General features: G+C 41.2%; 1 long non-coding RNA gene across 1 annotated transcript in view; it reads right to left on the bottom strand.

Annotated features, from left to right (window-relative positions):
- Window positions 1–6,352: 6,352 nt before the first annotated feature.
- LOC148881731 (uncharacterized) overlaps window positions 6,353–13,877 on the bottom strand; it is a 72,289-nt gene continuing 64,764 nt past the window's right edge. The window contains exon 4 of the long non-coding RNA XR_016113683.1: window positions 6,353–6,395. This is a non-coding gene — a long non-coding RNA (uncharacterized LOC148881731). The remainder of the gene's footprint in view (window positions 6,396–13,877) is intronic.

The following is a 13,877-nucleotide window of genomic DNA, read 5'->3' on the forward strand; positions in this document are numbered from 1 at the left end:
AAATTTTATGGAAACCCGGGAACGGATTATTCCCATTTTAATGGTTTCCTATGGGAATTTTTTTTGAGATACACACTTTTCGCCTTACACACTCTGTCTGGGAACCAATTGAGTTCGTAAGTTGAGGTCTCACTGTATATCTAAACGCCGTTGCTTCTACCACCGCGACGACGGATGCTAACTAGTCGCATGCTGGCGTTGTCTGATAAGTACTCCTCTTTTGTTTCATGTTTACTTTGACAAAACTTGGAATTCTCTTTTGTTTTATGTTTACTTTGACAGTCCACTTTGTTACGCGACAGTCGCGCTTTTTCCACGCCGCTTTGAAAACTACTACCAATACAAACAGAATTAATTACTATTGCCCTCCATGTGTTTCATCAACACCAGCCTTTGTACAGTCAACAGCGCCATTTTATTTCATTTATTTTACTTTTTTCTTTCCACGCCTCCTCAGAGACATCCGTCAAATTCGGTGGGTGACGATAGATCTAAAGCTACGCTCCTGACAGGAGGATAAAGCTGTAAGTCCTCCGCCCTAACCTGTGCTGTTTGGGAAGCCCGCAGAGAGAGAGCGGCGGCGGATCGACAGATGCACTTCCTAATGACAAGTACAAACACGGACCGGGCTTTTGTTGCCACGGCGCTAAACACTTTCGGCGGGATTCATTTAGCCTCGCCATCAAACGCTTCAAACGCGGCCTTCGACGCCGAGAGACAGCCAGGCGGATAGGTGCGCGTCTCTAGCTAATAGCTGCTAGCGCTAAGCTGCTTATTTCTGACATAAATAAACGCAGATGCGCGCGACTTTGTCGGAATACCAATCGTGATTGACGCCAGGGGGGCGACGCCTCACCTTTGCAACAAGACCCGTCGCATTTAATATCGGCTTGTGTTCACATAATGATGACAAGCCGCACTGATTCATGCGCGCGGCGGTGTAATATCCGTGACAAAATTAGGCGACTACTTTTTGAGACGGATAAGGGGGTGGGGGGTATCAAAGGCAACCAGACGGTCTGCCTGTTCAACAGCGAAAGCAAATAAGAAATAAGAGAAAACGACTTGAATTCAGGATACCTTGACAAGAGTACCAGCCCCAAAGCCCGCCCCCTTTTAACCCCCCCCCCCTTTCTCATTGATTCCAATCAATCAACCCTAATTAGACAGGCTCCTACACACATATATGTCATATGTTAAGAGGCTAATGATATGGGCATTTAGTTGCTTCTTTAATCTGCCGACTTGCGGCTAATGACACTCTGGCGCGTCGTCGTGGGAATATTCATAAGGGCAGCGGCGGCGGCAGCGGTGGCGGCGTTGAGAGCCCGCGCGCAAATTGGCACTTTGCACTGCATGGTTGCGTTCAACCTTATTTACGGGGCAATAACGGGCGAGATTTGGCGCGTTAAAGTTCGCCGTGTCGTCCAATGCCGTGCAATTCAAATTTGTGTCAATCCGGAGTGTTTTCTTTTGTTTTGTGTAGTTGGACAAAACTCGCCATTCATTTTTCCTTAATGTTTAGTTTGACAAAACTCAATTTGGCAAAACGTGTCACTCTCTTTTGTTTTATGTTTAGTTGGACAAAACCCACAATTCATTTTTGTTTTATTTTTAGTTAGAAAAAAATTCGCAATTCATTTTTGTTTGATATTTAGTTTGACAAAACTCACAATTTTCTTTTGTTTTCTGTTTAGTTTGACAAAACTTGCAATTCTCTTTTGCTTTATTTACTTTGACAAAACTCGTAATTCTCTTTCTAAGGGGGCGAGGTGGGAGGGGTCATTGAATTAACACCCAAATACAGGTAACATCCGATTTACGACCGAGTTCCGTTGCGACCAAACGGTCGTAAGTCAAAAGTGGTCGTAAGTCGAAATCCATTCAAAATGTTGAATTGAGATGTTGTATGTTTAGTTTGACGCAATTAATTCTCTTTTGTTTTATTGACTTTGACAACACTCCTAATTCTCTTTCGTTTTACGTTTAGTTTGACAAAACTGGCAATTCATCTGCAAACAGATGAACATCTCTCAAGATGCAAACTCACCCTACCAACTTCCTCCACCTCGCTATTCACACCTTACATGAATCAAGGATGATCTTTTATTCAAGCGTGCACGGGTGTGGATGGGGTGGGGTATATTATTCAATATGACAAATACTGAATCATTTCACAACATCCTTCATAAGTCGAACATTAAGACGCAAATGCCACTTGAGATGCATTGAGTCACATTGCCTCACCTGACGTTGCTACGAGAAAAAATGGTGTCCCCGCCCCAAATACACCCACTAGCGTATTTATACAATGTTGTGGAGCAGTTCTAGAGGGAAAAGTACAGGGCCCGGATATGTTCCGGCAGGAAGCGCTCGACTGACTTGGCTGAGTTGTTATGACGGACCGCGGCCGTGTCCGTGCCATGAAAGTTTGACGGACAAGATTTCGATCCAGGCTGCGTGCTAAATTAGGAAAACCGAGAATATTCCTGCCTCACCGAAAGTACCCCAAAAAGTGCGTAGTATGTTTTACTTTTTTGACACTCAAATATTTCAAATGGATTCAGAGAAACACAAAGCATTGATATAATTTACCAGGGTTCTAAGTGTAACACAGATTATAAAAAAAGTATAGACTTAGTATAGGCTTTAGTCAGCTCATTACAGAGGATAAAGAATACATGACCACGAGATGTAAATTTTCTTTGTCGAAATTGAACCGAACCGTCTAAATTTATTGAAACCTACCTTGTCGATGCGTATGTGGTGATCAATCTCACACGTTCTTTTCCCGCCATTTTGACTGAAACACACAAACAGAAGAAAACCACTCAACAAAAATACAAAATGGGTGAACCCATTTACTCCGAGCGTGTTCATATGAACACAGATACATGCAATTATAAATGCATTAATGTTGTTTCTTGCCACATTAGTGATTGTTAAATATATATATTCATATTTTTGTTAATTATGTACTTTGTTTGAACCTATTTCATACTCTGTTTTGATTTTATTTAGATGTGATGTGTATTTAGAAGTGCCCAAGCTCGCAACGACAGAAATGAACACGTTGCTACGACACGCGCCTCTGCATGCCGACCAATGATGGGACGGTTGCCCCTACCAAGATGGCTGCCAGTCAAGCCGGAAATACATGTCGCGTTAGCATGAAGCAAGAAGACAAAAATAATGTAATGTGTTTGTGTACAAGCAGTTTGGGGGTCATAGGGGGTGTTCAATTTTTTAAGCGTGGGTTACGATTTTGCTTCAAAATCTACTCTTGTTCTTGTGATTTTGCCTATGAATGCCCCCAATTGATGTTAGTCAAAAATATTTGTACGTACCAAATATAAGCTGGCTAGCCTCAAAAATTTAAATGTACAGCGTAAAAGTTTTCTCACTCCCGAACTTATCTATTGTCCTTGCAATCCGTTGTCCCCGTCTCTCCTCTGCCTTGTTGTGCAGAAAGATAAACTCGGTGCTGTTTGTAAGTCGCCCTTTCTCTTTCTCTCCCCCCCATGCCCCCATTCTGCGCCTCTCATGCGACTCCCAAGTGATAATTATTTGATCTTGTTTGCTTCATTATTCATCTGGAGGGAGCCACGCTTGTGACTTGTGGATAAATGCCATATGAAAGGCATTGTGCATCCTGGCTTTTATCCCGGGCTCCCACAACAGATCAATTAGTCAAACTAAACAATAAATTATTAATCACGTTCCATCACCGGAAGCAAACACTTCGTTAGGGAGCGAGAGAGGGGGGGGGGGGGTAGCAGGTGGGGATGAAGGGATGAGTGATGGGAGGGGGGATGATTGAAAAAAAATAGAAAGGGGAAGAATTCTCAAGTGTGTCCATCATTTCCAGGTAACTTTCAAGCTCCTCCCTTCTCCCTGCTAGCCCCGCCCCCTTGAGGTCATCTTTCAAAATGACATCAAATGAGGTCAAGCAAGTGCAAACGGCGGAGTTCAATGTTGGGATTGGGGGTGTGATAGGGGAGGGTCATTGAATTAACAACCAAATACAGGTAACATCCGATTTACGACCGAGTTCCGTTACGACCAAATGGTCGTAAGTCAAAAATGGTCGTAAGTTGAAATTCATTCAAAATGTTGAATTGAGACTCGGAGGCTAAATGACTCGCAAACTCTGGTGCCATCACACGGCTGATTGCTGCGCGAGCGTGAGATGCTCGCTGGCTGGCCAAAATTGTCGTACACGTTTCCGGCCTGCTAGCGCGTAGCGGTGCCGGGCGTAGAATTAAAATGTGAAAAATAGGGTCTGGAGGTCGTAAGTACGGGCAGTCGTAAGTCGATCAGGTCATAAGTCGGATGTTATCTGTACAAGGTACATAAAGTTTTAAAAAAATCATAGTTGGCTAATGTGCAATTTCAAAAATTAGCGCAGATGCTAGCTGGGATTCCATAAGGCATTATCATTATATATTTTTTTGCGCAGTAAAGGTTAATTTTCGAAGGAATCCAATCCGGGACGGTTGGAATTTCCGGCAATCCAAAGAGGAGACGGTCGGGGACGGCGTGGCGGTTATTAAAAGCGATTGCCTTGCCTCCCGGATGTCTCGGGAGAGCCGAATCAGTGGAGATGTTAAACCTTGCTTGACACCTCAGTTGGATAATTGTGGGTGTGGGAGCTAATCAGTGGAAGATGTCTCCTCAATTTATATCTTGTCAGTTAGCCAAGATTAGACCCCGCCCCCCCACCGATCCCCCCCACCCGCCACCATTAGCTTTGTTGCATGTCAATGATCCGGTGACTGGTCCGCCCGGTCTGACTGCACCATCATAATCGTAATTTTGAAAAAGGTGTGTGGGAGTGGGTTTGGGGTTGGGGGGGTGATGGAACCCCAGTACATTTATTCCACCTCAAACCAGTATGTCATTTTTAAGAAAAGCCAGCAAAGAGATAAAAGGGGGTCTTTTTGAAAATGCATTTGCTACGATTGACCTGAACATGGCGACAGTGGAATAACAAATATGCTGCCCTCATTTTTGGGGTTAAATATGATGCCTGGGTGTCTCAAAACTTTTGAGCAGAAGTCCAACTTGGAACTGCCGCGGCTTGGAATAGAAGCGGATTTACAGTATTTCATCAATGCAACAGCTTTGCGTTTGATTTCAACATTTAGCTTGTAGCAGACGTGCATAAATTTAACCTGCTGGCTTTCTGGCTAGCTGTATTCCCTATTTATTTGCTTTCCATTAGCTAGCTATTAGCTGTCTAGCTGATTGTAAGCTGTCTATCTGGCTAGCTGTTGGCTATCTGGCTATTTATATTCATTATTATTTGCTATCCATTAGCTAGCCAGCTAGTTATTAGCCATCTAGCTGACTGTCAGCTGGCTATCTGGCTATTTATTAGCTATTTATTCACTTACCATTAGCTAGATAGCTAGCCATTAGCTGTCCAGCTGAATGTAAGCTCTCTGGGTAGCTGTTGGATATCTGGCTATCTATAAGCTATTTATTCGCTATCCATTAGCTGGCTAGCCAGCTAGCTTTCTATTTATTTGAGTTTCTTTCAGGATGAGTGAACGCTGACGCATGTGGCTGCCTCCACTCACCCAGGGAAAAACTGATCCTGCGACTGTAAAGTGACCTTGAGAAATCAAATGTATTATTATTATTATTATTATTATTATTATTATTAACCATGATGTATCAGATCCACAGGTGAAAAGGACGCTTTGATACTCTCCTCTTTCATCTAGAACTGCTTCATGCAATAAAGAGGGTGCAGAAATTGCTTAAGATTGAATGACTGTCTTTGTGTAGTCATATTATTTTTATTTTTTTTTTTACTTCAAGATGGCGCCGCGAGAGTGGCTATCCTGTATTTTGTTTTTCTACTTCTTTCTTCCCTTCCCTCTTACTTTCATCGACTTTGCTGCTGTGAAATGTACCTTTCTCCACTGCTAATCTTATCCAAATATTCCATCGCGACGGAGAACGACTCCACGCCAACTTCCACGGCCACATTTGCGCCGACCTCCGTCACCCTGAGTAGCCGTCCGCTCTTCCATTAGCTACGGATACCAAATTAGCCGGATCGGTTGCTGAGTCGTTTACATTCCGTCCCCCTGGTGGCAAATACGTGATCGTCCCCCTCCTTGTAGGACAAAGGGGCCTTTCAGACAGAACGCGGGACGCCTCGAACCTCATACGGCGAAGAAGGGGTCGGGTCAAATAAACAGGGCATCCGTGCCAATGTGAGCGGCGCTCAACGAGACCCCCGGGCCTCCCTATATTCCCCCGACTGAGTGTTGACAGATGTTTCGAGACCTTCTCCGCAGAAAAGCGGGTCTTACCTTGAGTTGAGGGTGTGGGTGGGTGGGTGGGGGGGGTTTGGCGGACTCCCTCATGTGCACCTTCAGGATCTGCGACAAAAAAAAACCATAAAACGGAAGGAAGTTAACATTAGAAGCCAAAAAAATGCTTCATTGATTTGCTACATTGAAAAGGGGCGGGGCTTAATATTGCAGTCACCAACATTTTTGGACACGGCAGCACTTTAACTCATTCACTGCCATTCACAAATGTATTTGTGAATTTAAGTATGGCGTAGCGCGCCATCCCTGATTTTTTTTTTTTTCATGCTAGGGTGCTGATGAAGCACTGGTCGGACCTCTGGCAATGTTCTTTTCTTTTCCACAATGAGGGAGCATTTCCCTTTTTTTCCCCATGTTAGCGCTTTATTCCAGCTTCCACTGTTGTTAAAGCGCTACATAAATCAATATGTATGTACTGTATTTTGTACATCCGCCCCCATTTCAAGCTCTGATAACTCCAGACCCATATAACTTAGGAATTAACCTTTTTTTTCTGATGAAAGTAGAGTCTAAGATTTTTTAGGCTGAATGGAATGTTTACGTAGTCCTAAAACTCAATATTCTGTGGGTCCTGGAACTTGAGTGACAATGACAAAAACCCTGGCACTGGAGTGGACACATTTTTTTGCACGTCTGGCAGTGAATGAGTCAAATAAAATCCGCTGGCACATTTTGGCCTTACGCCGCCAAACGGTCACGAAAAATACTAAATCAAGCCCTCCCGGCCCCCTCAGTCCCCCATTTTCGAGTCTCAAAGAGGGAAGACGAGAGACTGGCACTCCGACTAATCTACATTCTCATAGTTGGAGGGACATTAATTATGGATAAGGGCGGTAACTGATTGGTTAATCAGATAATGTAATTGAGAAATGAAAATTGTCGGAGTGTGTGCAAACGTGCATGCGTGTGGCGTGTTCAGCAGTGGGGGGGGGGGGGGGGGGGGGGGGGTGTCTTGTGGGATTGCCCCGACGTAGGCTTCCATCATGGCTGCCACACTATGAAAGCGGCGCGGTGATTAAAAAGGACGTGATTGATTCGACTCTCATTGGGATAAGTTGTCCTCATTCCGTCACTGGGCTCCAAAAAGGGGGGTGGGGGATGATCTATAGAATATAATCACCTGCAATAATCGGAAAGAGATATATAAAATAGACTTTTTTGCACAGTATTATAAGTGTACACCCCCCCCCCCCCCATATATTTGTTTTTTTTTGTTTTGTTGGTTAATAATTACATTGGAAAACAAGTCCATTTAATTCAAGCTATTTAAAATTGATTGGATAGAAAATCAAAATCAGAATCAAAATGTATTTAATAGTACCACAATGGGGAAATTTGCCATCTAGAGCCGCAAAATTAAAAGGGGCGGGTGTTCAAAAATTAAAATAAATTATGATGATTGAGTGACTGGTTATGTGGTACCTTAAAAATAATAATAATCGTTTTTTTTATTATTATTTTGATACATTGCAAAAAGAAGCAGTTTGCTCTTGTGGAGGAAAGTAAAAAAAATGGAGGATTTTTTTTTTCTTTTGGGGAGTTGAGAATTCCTGATGATTATTTTTTAAGTACAAAAAAAATGAGGATTTATTTGATATTTGGGGGGTTGAGAATTCCCGATGATCATTTTTAAGGGCAAAAATGGAGGATATTTGTTTTCTTTTTGGGGTGGTTGAGAGTTCCTGATGATTATTTTTAAGTGCAAAAAATGGAGGATATTTTTTTCTTTTTTGGGGGGTTGAGAATTCCTGATGATTATTTTTTTTAAGTCCAGAAAATTGAGGATTTTTTTTTCTTTTTGAGGGTGGTTGAGAATTCCTGATGATCATTTTTTAAGTGCAACCGAACCATAATAAATAATCAGTGATTAATTCGATTATTCATTTATTTTGAAAAAAAAATCACATCCATCAAATTTTGTAATAATATGTGTGTGTATCAGCGAGGAGGGAAATGTGTGTGTGTGTGTGTGTGTGTGTGTGTGTGTGTGTGTGTGTGTGTGTGTGTGTGTGTGTGTGTGTGTGTGTGTGTGTGTGTGCGTCCATGCTGTCAAAAGATGGCTCCACTCCCTCAGTTTTCACTCGCCTTTTGTCTGTACTGCTCTTGGCTGCTCAAACGTGTACACACACATTACACACACATTACACACACACGCACACGCACACGCACACACACACACATTATACACACACACACACACTCGACAAAGTGCTGGAAGCCACCCAGAGAGACGGACGGGTGGCTTACCTCAGCTGCCCTAACATAAAAGATATTGATTTTACTATCAGCCGCAACAAATGATCTTCCTCAGCCAATTTTTTGAATTTAGAAATGAATTCAATACTAATAATGATACTGGGGGTGAGTTGGGTGGGGGCAACGGGGGAGGGGAGGGGGGAGAAGTGGGAGGAGGAGAAGAGAGGAAGAAAAGAAAGGAAGTGAAGATTTTTGCATGTTTGGCTTTGGGCTACCAAAAAAAAAAAAAAACATTGTCGCCATGGGTGAGATGAAATAAAGATGGCGTCAATAGTTTGAAAAATCTACATGATTATTCATATACAGCCCACCAGAATGGTCATATATAGATCTATTTTTTTGCATTTTTATTTTGGTAGATTTACACAACTCCCAACTTTATTTGATGCACGCTATTTTCCTGCGTGCTTTTTACGATGCCGTTTTACAGTGTGCAGGGGAGAGGAGGAGGGGCAACCCGACCCGCTTGCCGCATGTATTTATTACATGCGCCGTAAAGACACAAGGAGTTGAGTTTCTGTTGTGCGCTACAGAAAAAAAAAAAAACTCGTAAAATTACAACTGAACTGAGGGAGGCTCAAAAGAGACGCAGAAATATGAGATGATGTGATGCCATGAAAAAAAGGGAAAATATCTTTTCAATGTATATATGCGTCTGTATATGTACAGTGTATACCCAAAAGACACCTTTACAGAGGGCAAGCGTAATTGAAATGACAGCAGGGAGGCATTTTGCTTGTTACAAGTCAACTAAATCTGTGAAATTCTTAGAGGGGGCGGGGGAGAAAAAAAATGTATCTAACAAAGAAATAAAAGGAAATTTAGAACAGATAAAAATCTGTGATTAATTGTGAGTGAACTATGAATTAATCAATTTTGATCACAAATAAATATGGTAATCATTTGACAGCACTAGTGTGTGTGAGTGTATGTGTGCGTGTGAGTATAAAAATCACTACACACGTGTATACAAATATACATACATGTATATACATATACATACATGTATATACATTCATGCATATATACATACATATATACACATATTCATATATACATATATACACACATATATACAGTATATACATATACACATATACACGTATACAAATATACATATATACACACATATATACATATACATACATGTATATACATTCATGCATATATACATACATATATATATATACATATATACACATATTCATATATACATATATACACACATATATACAGTATATACATATAAACACATATATATATACACATATACAAATATACATATATACACACATATATACACACATATATATACACAGTATATACATATACACATCTATATACACAGTATATACATATATATACACATATACATATATACACATATATACATATATACACATATATACATATATACACATATACATACATACATATACATACATATACATATATGTACACATGTATACATACACACACATATACAGAGATACACACACATATACATTTACATACATATACACACACACATACGCGTATACACACACATACACACACACACACACACACACACACACATACACACATATATGCATGTGTATAGTGATTTTTATGCACACAAACACACACACGCACACACACACACACTAGTGCTGTCAAATAATTCAAATATTGATTCACGATCAAATTGATAAATTCGTAGTTCACTCACAAATTAATCGCGATGAATCTGTTCTATATTTCCTTTGACTTTTGTCCTATACAGTCGATTTTTTCTTCTTCCTCCCTCCAAGAATGTGACAGATTCCGTGAGACCGAAATGTGGGGTGTGTGTGTGTGTGGGTTGTGTCGGGGGTAAGACAGACCTGGAAGATGAACCTCTGCAAATGTGACTTGTAACAAGCAAAATGCCACCCTGCTGTCATTTCAATTACGCTTGGCCTCTATAAAGGTGTCTTTTGGGTGCCTGCATAGAATTTGCCACTATTTCCCCAATAATGGTCTCCAAAGTTCAGCCGTCCATCGTTTGCGTGCGTTCCGCCGTTCGAGCTTCCTGCAGCTTCATTTATTTTCCAGATCCGCCCCCATCACGACGGCCACGCCAGGCCGTACATCAGAATTAACCTTCATTCCGCCGAGGTATATTACGATGACAGTCGGCGACACATTTCACCTACACAAAGGGCATTTGCTCCCGGCTTCCTCCTCCGCATAATCATCGCAGACAGTGGCAGATTGTTTGATAGCCGATTAATTTTCACAGGAAATCAAGTGGCCGCCTCTTTTTTTTTTCTCCCTCGACAACAATGCGAGGCCTCCCGCCCGTCAATTAGGTGTTTTATTTAATCTCATCTTTTTAATAAATTGCACCCCCTGTTCCTGATATCTCCACTGTGGTTAATTTATTTTTTTTGGGTGACGGCAATGTAACAAAAGTGCTGTAAATTAATCAGGGGACATCAAGTGAAAGAAAAGGGGGGAGGGGGGTGTTTGACGTCCTCCATTTCTATGCAGCGCATTAAGTGTCAGATCTCCAATCCGCCATTTTCTATGGTCGCACTCAAAAGATTTCATTAGGGACCTGACGTCACTTTTATGAAGGATCATTTCTGTCCTATTTCCCGCCCCCCCCTCCAACCCCACCCACCCCTTCATGAGCTCTTTTGTTCTTCCCGCGCCACTTCGCCACAAAAAAAAAAAATGGCCCCCGCCCCATGCAAACGGCAATAATAGATTTCACCGAGCGTCACCGCCAAGTCGTGATAGCCTATTTAGTAGGTTAGACGGGGTGGTGGAGGTGGAAGAAACATTCAATTTATGTCCACAAGTAGGCGAGCGAAAAAGTAATTAAGAAATTAGAGAATTGGTGCTTCATTCTTGGAGTTTGCACCCCCCCCCCCCCCCCCCACTCTCTGGTGGACACAGCGTCCATAATGAGAAAGGCTGGTAATTAAAATCTGGTGGAGAGGTGAAAAGAATGATCTTTCTCCCCCCCCCTCTATTATTTCTTGCTTTTGTCACAAGTGCATGGACAGCTGCCGACTTGAGTGTAGTCATGCGCCTGCGCGGGCCTGCACGGACGGGCCTGCGCTAGCAAATAAATATAATCAATCTCCATTTACATACAAATAGGCTCCCCCCCCTTTCATCCTAATAATCGAGCCGGCATCCTCCAAGAGGGGGAATAATATTCACTTCACACAGCAATTTCATATTTATCATTAGATGCCTTTATTGATTGCCCCCCCCCCACTCCCAACACCCTGGAAACACTCCGCCAGTGCCCCACTTCTGGTTCTTTTTAGATCATTATTTCCTCCCTACCCGCACTTCACTTCACGAGAGGATATTGAAGGCTTGTCGAGCTGAAAGACGGCGGCACACGCTTCATTATTTCCCTCGTCGGGGGACGATTAACGGCGCGCCGGCTCGACCGTCCGCCGCGATCGGGATCCGTTTAGCGGCTGGCGCGCGTGCGGCTAATGCGTCTCGTTCGGCGTGGTGCGAGTGTCAGTCCTGCTTGAGGTAAATAGGCCGCGGCGTCGACGGGAAATTGACGAAAGGAAATTGGATGGCTAGTGAGAGCATGCAAAAGCAAAATTAAATTGGGCACCGGACGTCCCTACCGGAATAATCGTGATCCATAAAGCCGTAGGACACCCCCCCCCGCAAACACACACACACACACACAAACAGGCACACACATACAGCCATCGCATTATAATATATAATGTATCATATTAGAACCAGACTATTTACCCATTCATGCAGTTATTTATGTAGTTATTTATGTACTTATTTATGTAGTTATTTATGTACTTATTTATGTAGTTATTTATGTACTTATTTATGTATTTATGCATTTATTTATGTATGTATTTATTTATTTATTCATTTATGTATTTGTTTATGTGTGTATTTATTTACCTATGTATTTGTTTATTCATCTATTTATTTGCCTATTTATTTTGCATTTACTTATTTATTTACCAATTTATTTACCATGTATTTACCCATGTAATTATTTATTCGGTTATTTGTTGATTCATCTATTTATCTATATTTTATATTTATCTATTTATTTTGTATGTATTTGTTTATTTATTGATCTATTTATTTACATATTTATCTATTTATTTACCTATTTGTTTTTGTGTATTTATTTACCGATTTATTTGTTGATGTATGTATTTGTTAACCTATTTATTTTTATTTACCTATTTATATGTTGATTTATATATAATCGAGTATATATCGCGTTATTTGTTTATTCATTTACATATTTATTTATTTGACCTATTCATTTTTATTTGATTATGGGTGCGTCAACTTGCTAACGAATAACAATAACAATAAGAATCACAATTACAATATTATAATAATAACAATAATAATCAAACATTTCATTTATCAGCGCCTTTTAAAACTCAAGATCACTCATCCCGGAAGTAAATCACATAGATAGAAAGCTAGCTAAGAAATAGCTAACGGATACCTATCTAGCTAGCTAGTTAGAGAGCTAATGGATAGCAAATCAATACCAAATAGATAGGTAGTTACTCAACCGGGAATAACTCAAATAGATCAAGTTGGCTAGATAGCTAATAGATAACTAATAGACAGCTATCTAGCTAGGTAGACAGCTAATGGATAGCAAATCAATATCAAATAGATAGGTAGTTACTCAACCGGAAATACCTCAAATAGATCAAGTTAGCTAGCTACCTAGCTAATAGATAGCTAGCTCACTAGGTAGTTAGACAGCTAATAGATAGCAAATAGATGTGAAGCAAGGCCATCATCGCACCTTCTTCGCACTTTGCAGTCGACAACAAAGTTCAGGTATAAAATGGAACGCTTGCTGGATGAAATGCAATCCACAGCGTCCGCTCATCAAACTAACCCTGGAGACATTTTGAGTAAGGGGGGAGAGAGGTGAAGGTGTTTTTTGAAGGTACATTGACCCCCATTTCTCGCTTTGACTCCAGTTTGTTTTTTCTGGAGGGCTAAAATATTCACTGTGGAAAATGGAGCGCGGCTTTGGCAGGTAAAAAGCAATGTGTGTGTGTGTGTGTATGTACAAAATTAGCATTTCCTTTGAAAACTTTGCATGATTAATCACCATTTCTTTCTCTTTTTTTACATGGCACATTGCTCGTTAAGCAGCAAACAACAGGTCGCCGCCATGAAATATTCAACAGGAGACAAAGCGTTTCATGTTCTTCTCTCGGACTCATCCGCTCGACGGCCTAAGTCGCAAAAAAAAAAAAAAAA

The sequence above is a fragment of the Hippocampus bargibanti genome, linkage group LG22 (assembly GCF_051943395.1).
Source record: "Hippocampus bargibanti isolate YZ-2025 linkage group LG22, ASM5194339v1, whole genome shotgun sequence".
NCBI lineage: Eukaryota > Metazoa > Chordata > Actinopteri > Syngnathiformes > Syngnathidae > Hippocampus > Hippocampus bargibanti.